Source organism: Humulus lupulus, chromosome 4 (genome assembly GCF_963169125.1).
Source record: "Humulus lupulus chromosome 4, drHumLupu1.1, whole genome shotgun sequence".
NCBI classification, from domain to species: Eukaryota; Viridiplantae; Streptophyta; class Magnoliopsida; order Rosales; family Cannabaceae; genus Humulus; species Humulus lupulus.
In genome coordinates, this window is record NC_084796.1 from 192,135,947 (window position 1) to 192,144,541 (window position 8,595).

The window sequence follows — 8,595 nt, forward strand, 5'->3', positions numbered from 1 at the left end:
CCTTTACTCTTAGTTTTCATTTCAAGTTTCACCCTTTATAAATGGCCACCTCTCCCAACTTTGTCATCATCAAGCAACAACACCTTCTCTTAATTCTGCTAAAAAACCTCAAAAACCAAAGAAAATATTTCACTAAAATCCCAAAATCCATTTCTCTCCTCTGCCCAATTCTTATCTACACTTGTTTTTGGCAGAGTAAGAAGAAATAATGGCAAAGGCGAAGAAGATGGTGTGTTTGGATGCTTGGATAGAGGTGGCTCCAGCTATTCTAATTCCTCATAAGAAGACTTCAAATTCTCCTCAATTGGAAACCATTACCGAAGATTTGGAGCTTGAGGAGTATGAGAATGAGTAGATTTTATGTTTTGGTTTTTTATGTAAAGAAAAAAGGGATTCAAATGGTTTTGGTTGTATACTCAAAAATTAATGAAAATGTATTTTTGAATCTTATCTTTCTGGTATACACGATATTGTCGTTTATTATGATTTGAAGTATGAACAAAAACGACTAGTAAGCCAAAAGCCAAACACTTATTGGGATACTTGTCTTGAATAAGGTACATATATATCAAAGTAGATAATGGTTTCAATTAATATGATCGGGTTTAATTGAATGATTTGGAACAAGAATTATAATATTTATAACGCTAAGCAATATCGATCATGTATTTGACAGTCTCATAAAAAAAAATTTGCCATCTGAAATTAGTAGTTAAACTTTTAAGAAAAATCAATCAAGGTTAATAGAATAAGACTATTTTGTCAAAATATTGAAAGTAGAAACTTAAAATCTTTTCTATTTTTTCTTCATCATTTCCTTTTATAATTTTTCCATTATTGTTTCTGAATACACATCCTCTTTTTCAATATATATTTCTTTCTCTATTAATTCTAGATTTTATAGAAAAAAATCTTAAAATTATATTTAGAAATAAATAGTTAAATACCTTTTGTATTGGATAACTATTATTTGAAAAGCACAATTGTAGAGAAAGAAATTAAAAAATTATACCAAACCCTTAGAAATTAAATATATTAGTATTTATGATTATTTTTGTGTAAATTCCTAGAAATTATGAGCACTTTTCATATTGATATTATTTTATACAATTCAGCTTTAGTTAAATACCATATATAATTTTATAGTTTTAAAAATATAACAACGGAATCTGTGATTGTAAAACAAATAAGATATAACTTTGGATCTTTATAATTATATACATATAATATAAAATAATTATAAAAATCACCTTCAAAATTTTATTTACAAAAATGTCTTGCCACATCATAAAAAAATACCAAATTCTAAAACTAACATACCTAAATTGGAAGCAATCCTGAAATCCTAGATTTCCCATTTTTCAGAGTTTTCAAAATAAATCTTTGGTTACTTAAAATGGTGATAAATAAGTAACCAATTGGTTACTTTTTTGTTAATTTTTTTATTTTTATTTTTAGAGCATCTTATTTCATTTACATTTTGATTGCCTCCAAAACTTGTTTGTTGAAACTTTTTATCTTAAAATACTGATTAGTCATTTTTATGTTATATTATGATGTCTAATTATTTAAGATATTTTTACGTTACTGATTAATCATTTGTTAGAAATTAATGAGTTACAATAAACTATAACAAATTATTACATAGTTTATCATTAAAAGTTACTTTTAGTATACTATAATAAAATTTAATTCACTATTATAATTTACATGGGAGTAATAGTGATTTTTTTTCTTAATCAAACAAAAAAAAACTTAAAAGCTACTTTTGAATTATAATAATTAATGCACATTTTGGTCTTTTATTATTAACTTTTGTTTTAATCAAATTAAAAAGCAATTACATAGTAACTTTTTAAATACAATAAATAAATTGCTTATTACAATTATTGAAGATATCCTGATGTTTTTTTTATAAACAATGCTAAAAAGAAACTTAAAAGCTACTTTTTAAACACAACACAAAAACAACACATCCTCATCTTCTCCGGCGACGTCAATAAACCCCCGACATCCAATGAGTGGCAGGGTTTTGTTCCTCTCGAAAAAATCGATCTAATGGTGCCACCCCCTATTAGGAAAATTTATGTTATTTCAATGGAAATTGGTAAGAAATATTATAGCTCTAGACAAAATAATACAAATAAAAAATATTACAACTCTACGACTGAAAATACAAATAAATAGGAGAAGAATTGGAAGTGGAGAATGGAGAAATACAACTCTAAACAAAAAGATACAAATAAAGTAAAATGTTTCTATCAAAAGAAATGAGAGATTTCAACTCTTAAACAAGAAATACAAGTAAATGAGACAAGAGGCATATGAAGATGAAAAGCAATAGAATAAAAGAACAAGAGCAAGAAACAAATAACAAACAACTCTCGCTCACACTACCAAAGTGAAGAGTGTTGGATCATCAACTTGAACAAGGTTTGAAACATTTGTCCAAAAGCTTATTTCCCCCAACTCAAGCACTACGGGATCTCTCACAGATTTTTGAAATCGCTTTCTGGAATAATCAATCATCTAGGTGTTTTCTAGCCAAGTGCTCTAATAGATAGAAAAAGTTATGTCTTACAAGTGAGCAATAAGCTCCTATTTGTAGAGTTTAGAGAAACCCTTTGAATTTCAAATTCCACCAACCCCCATGGTTGTTACCAATGATTAATTTGAAGTTTATGGAATTAAAAATGAGATTTGGAAGTTATTTGTGTTTTCGGAGCCATTCAAAAAGGTTGGAAAAAACTGATTTTTGGTCAATCAGACACTGTGGCCATGGCCATGGGCATTGTTGGCCGCGGTCGTGACTCTCTGTCCCCCAGGCCGCGGCCACCAGTGCTCCTGGCCGCGACCACTGCCCAATTTCAGCACACCAAATTGTGTTTTTTTTCCAAACGGTTCCAAATCACTCCCAATTGATTTTGTAACCCCCAAAACACATTATTGGGGTTAAAATCATATCTCTAACAGCCATTTCACATATGGCTTTAAAAATTTCATCTCAATATTGTGTAACAACAAATCTACACAATAATGAGCAATATTTGTAAGTTACAAATTTATAACTGAATTTGTAACACCAAATATGTTACATATTTGGAATTCACATATATCTAAATATTGTAACTCTCTATTATATGTTACAATATGTGACACTCTTTGTCACATTTATTTAATCTAAAACATTATATTATAAAATAATATAACATTCCCCCACTAGATTAAATAGTTATCTATTGTAACACTTATTTAATCAATCAACATTATATTTTAAAATATAACATATCCCCCACTTGATTAAATAACAACTATCTCTTATAGGAGTTATTGCATTGGTGCATAAAATAAAGTGTTTTTCAACTTGAACTTTACTATAGTGTAATTATCACAAAATTTGTTGAAAATTTGGTTGCACTAGGCATTGAACCATCTTTCCATAATAATAAATCAGTGATAACACACACACATTTGCCATGTTCACTTGAGACATCTATGTCTCGCTTTGCACCATTAATGGCCATGTGCACTTTCCATTAATGGATGTTCTTGAGAATACTCCTAATTCTCATGAGAGGCGGCACCACCCCTAGGCCCATATAGGTAGAACTCTTATAGTATCTTGTTACCAAAAATACTTGTCTTCACAAGACTAAATTCTATTAAAAAACCTCTCGATTTTATCCCTGAACTTGGTAACTCACAAGTACTCAACATCTCAGATGGGACTTATTTTTAGTACAACTAATATTCACTTGATTGACTTGTTATTACCTATTGAACCTAACACTAGTTTAATACTAGTGTTAAGATAGGTTACCATCAATCGTGAATCTCTTTAGGGAGTTTAAGTCCCATCCCTCGAGATGATATAGCCACTAAATCTCTTGTTAGTGACTTAGTGAATGGATCTGCCAAGTTTTCACTTGTTCTCACATAGGATATTGAGATGACTCCTCTTTAAATTAATTCTCGTACATATCCATGTCTTAGACTAATATGTCTAGACTTCCCATTACACACTCCGCTATATGCTTTAGTCAATGTTGCTTGGCTATCACAATGTATCGATATAGTGGATACATTCTCTTTGATTAGGAGTATCTCTATCAATAGATCCCTTAACCATTCGGCCTCTAGAGCTATAAACTCTGCTTCCATAGTGGAATGAGATATACAAGTTTGTTTCTTGGAACCCCAAGAAATTGTACCCCCACCAAGCGTAAATACCCAACCAGTTCTCGACAAGTTGTCCCCAAGATTGGATATCCAACTTGCATCTGTATATCCTTCTAAGATTGAAGGAAATTTGGAGTAGTGAAGGCTTAGTCCTTTGGTTTTCTTGAGATAACCTAGGACTCTCCCAATTTCCTTCCAGTGATCCATGCTTGGATTACTTGTAAACCTACTAAGTTTACTTACTGCAAATGCTATATCAGATCTAGTACACTGGGCAGCATACATAATACTCCCTATAGCACTAGCGTACTCCAATTGAGCCACCGCTCTTCTAGTTTTACATTATGATCGAATGGAGTATTGGCAACTTTAACCTTGAGATGGTTAAATTTGTTCAATACTTTCTCAACATAGTGGGCTTGCCCTAACGCAAAATCCCACTATGTTTCTTCACTTTGATACCAAGTATGGTGTCAACTTCTCCAAGATCTTTCATCTTGAAGGTTGATGATAGAAACCTCTTTGTTTCTTCTATCCCTTTCATGCTATCACTTAGAATAAGCATGCCATCCACATATAAACAATCAAGGATCACATATCCCTTACAAGTTTTGGAATACAAACACTTGTCTCAATTGTTATGCCTAAACCCATTATACATGATGGCTTGATTGAATTTTGCATGCCATTGCTTAGGAGCTTGTTTCAACCCATAAAAGGATTTTACAAGTTTACATACTTTATGTTCATATCTTGGTAGGACAAACCCTTCGGGTTGTTCCATATAGACCACCTCATTGAGGTCACCATTAATGAATGTCATTTTGACATCCATTTGATGAACATACAAGTTTTGTATAGAAGTCAAAGCAAACAAAATTCTTATAGAAGTTGTCCTTGCAACGGGCGCATAGGTATCAAAATAATCAATACTCTCTTTTTTCCTAAACCCTTTAGCTACTAATCTAGCTTTAAAAGATTGAATAGTGCCGTCAGTGTGGTATTTTCTTCTAAATACTCACTTACACCCATTTGACTTAGACCCCAGTGGGAGGTCTATCGATTCCCAAGTGTTGTTGGAAAGAATGAAATCCATCTCATCATTGACGGCTTCTTTCCAAAATGTGCTATCTCTTGATTGCATGGCTTCTCTATAAGTCTTAGGATCATCCTCAACAAGAGTACAATATGAATTTTCCTAATGACTTCCTCTCTATTTCCTTCTACCATGTAGAAAGAAATTCATTGAGAATCTATCTCATCCAATACTAGACTTTTCTCCATTCTAAGCCTTTGACTTTGTTGAGTCTAGTTTTTATCATGTTTTGGTGTTGTTTTTGGTAGTCTTTTATTTCTTTTTTCTTTCATTTAGTGCGGATTTATGCTTTGTTTGTCTGTCTTTGTGAATATCATGAAGAATTGAGCACGTGGAAGAAAATGCCAAAGAAAAGGAAGAAATAACCAAGTTTTTCATCATATTTCGATAAAGAATGGTTCTCAACATAATTTGGAAGTGTTGGTGAATTTTTGGGATGAAAACTTGAAGAATTGAGAAATCCCTTAAGAGCCACGGCATGAGCAAAGTGGAGCCGCGGCTAGGTGGGAAACAGAACCTTTGTTTTTAAGGAAATCCTCGGGCCGCGGCATGGCTAGAGAGAGCCGCGGCATAGATGGGCATTTTGCCCAGAACTCGTCGACGCAGGCCGCGCCATGGAGAGGGCCTTTTGCCCAGGAAATTGGACACGGGCCGCGGCATAGTGTAAGTAGAGCCGCGGCCCGCCTCTTTAAAATTTGAAGTCCTAGGTTTTATTTTGGCGAAATAGAGGAGAAAACAGATACGTACGGACGAGGGAGAAGTGCTGGTTTGAAGGATCAAGCTTAGAGTATTTTCTACATGTTTTTCTTCTTCTTCCTGATGTTATCTTTAATTTTTGTTGTGATTAGCATTATGACTATGAACTAATTTTCTGTTTAGGATGTTTAATTGAATCACTTGAATCCCTGTTATGAACTAATGCAATTTTAATATTCTTCTTCTTCAATCTTCTTCAATTCCATATAACCTGTTTTTATAGATTGATTATTGATTGGCCATCTTTAGTCATATACGTATGTTTTTAAGTCAAAATCTGAGAAGTGAGATTTAATTCTGCTGTGGTTATATTGGACATAATTCTAATTTAGAACGAAAGTATCTGAATTAATTGTGTAAACTGTTATTAAGTTGTCGAGATTAATGCTACCTTTGTGGTTCAATTTACCATAGAAATATAGGAAATTGTCACCTAGGTTGAGTTTATAATTCATAGTATGATTATAGGCTGCTGTATCAACTTGTTAATTGAATTAGGTAAAAAGAAGAAGAATTCACACTTTGCATAGGGAATAATAGGGAGGATAGCTGATGAGATTGAATATCCTAATTGTTTCTCAGTGATTAAATTAAAAGTTTTTCTATTAGTTGTTATTCAATTCAAATTTCAATTATTGTTTCTGCACTTTATAGTTTCTCTTGCTGAACTTACAAAAAAATCAAGAATTTCAATTCATCAAATAGAACAAGAAATTAATTGACTGGTAATTGATAAATCAGTCCTTGAGGAAGATACTTGGTTTTACCATTTTATTACGAATTGCGACTGTGTGCACTTGCATAGCAAAAATATCGCAACAAGTTTTTGGCGCCGTTGCCGGGGACTGAAAATAATTATCAATATCAGTCTAATTAATTTTTATTCTAATTTGATTTTAATTTCTCTTGTTTCTAATCTGTTTAGTTGCTTAATTTGTCTATCTCAGGTGAATTTTGGTATATGCGTGGCAGAAGAGGAAAAGACACACTTGTTCCTCTGAATCCTGAGATTGAAAATTCTTGCAAGCAAGTCAGAAAGAACAAGAGGGAGGCCAAGAAATCTGTGAAGATGGCACATAATGAAGGGGATGGCAGGAATGTTCTAATTCCTGGAATTGTACAAGGGGGTCAGGCTCAGAACAATGCTGAGAGGAGCCTGAGAGATTATGTGCTACCCACTCTGACGGGAGTACAAAATAGTATACGCCCACCAGCTGTAGAGGCCAACAACTTTGAAATCAAGCCCACTATTCTACAAATGGTACAGTCCTCTGTGCAATTCAATGGGTTACCTTCTGAAGATCCTCACACCCATTTGTCCAATTTTCTGGAGTTGTGTGGAACCTTCAGATATAATGGGGTGAGTGACGATGCAATTAAGCTGAGGCTTTTCCCATTTTCTCTGAGGGACAGAGCCAAAAGTTGGCTGAACTCGCTGCAGCCAAATTCTATTGTCACCTGGCAAGATCTAGCTCAGAAATTTTTGTCTAAATTCTTCCCTCCGTCCAAAGCTGCTAAATTGAGGGGAGAGATCAATAACTTTTGCCAGAATGACGGAGAGTTCACTGTATGAAGCTTGGGAACGGTTTAAGGAACTCCTGAGAAGATGTCCTCATCATGGCATTGAACAGTGGATGCTAGTACAGAATTTCTACAATGGTTTATGTCCTACAACCAAAACCATTATTGATGCTGCAGCAGGTGGCACTTTTATGAGCAAGAGTGCAACTGGTGCTTATGAGCTGCTAGAGGACATGGCCACAAACAATCATCAGGAGTCAGAAAGGTAGCTGGGGTGCATGAGCTGGATGCAATCACTGCTCTAACAGCGCAAGTAGCCTCTTTGACAAAGCAGTTACAACAGAGCAATGTATCTGCTAATGCGGTTCAGATGGCAGTGAGGTGTGAAATGTGTGGTGGTTCTCATTCTGTCGATCAGTGCCCTATCTGTATGAATAATAACACCCCAATGGATCATGCTCAAGTTCAAGCAGTGGGAAATTTTCAAAGGCCACTCAATAACCCATTCTCCAATACTTACAATCATGGGTGGCGAAATCATCCCAATTTTTCGTGGAAGAATAATCAAGGCCAACAACCTCAGTTTCAAGGCCAATTTCAGAATAACATGCCTCAGCCACCTATGCATCAAGATTCATCATCACAACAGCCTAGGCCTCAACAATCAATGCCTCAACCTGAGAGGCCTAATGAACTGCAAGCTGCCTTGTTGACTCTCACTAATACTCAGACTCAATTTATGACTGAGACCAGATCCTCTATTCGAAACCTTGAGACACAAGTTGGGCAGTTGGCCAATATGCTCAATAATAGACCCCAGGGAAATCTGCCCAGTAATACTGAAGTCAACCCCAAGGAGCAAGTTCAGGATATTACTCTGAGGAGTGGGAAGCAAACTGAGCAGCCTAGACCTCCACAGGCAGTGGTTCAGAATAAAGAGATGGGTGAACAGTCTGATTCAGAAAGGGTTAATGAAGACCATCAGCAGTCAGAACATAGTCCGCCAGTTGTTATTGAGCAGCCAGTTCGAGTTCCATACCCTC

At 34.5% G+C, this 8,595-nt stretch overlaps 1 non-coding gene across 1 annotated transcript; it reads right to left on the reverse strand.

The window, feature by feature from the left end:
- Nucleotides 1-7,547: 7,547 nt before the first annotated feature.
- On the reverse strand, nucleotides 7,548-7,655 carry LOC133833564 (small nucleolar RNA R71). The gene has a single exon (XR_009892938.1). It is a non-coding gene; the product is annotated as a small nucleolar RNA R71 (small nucleolar RNA).
- Nucleotides 7,656-8,595: the final 940 nt, after the last annotated feature.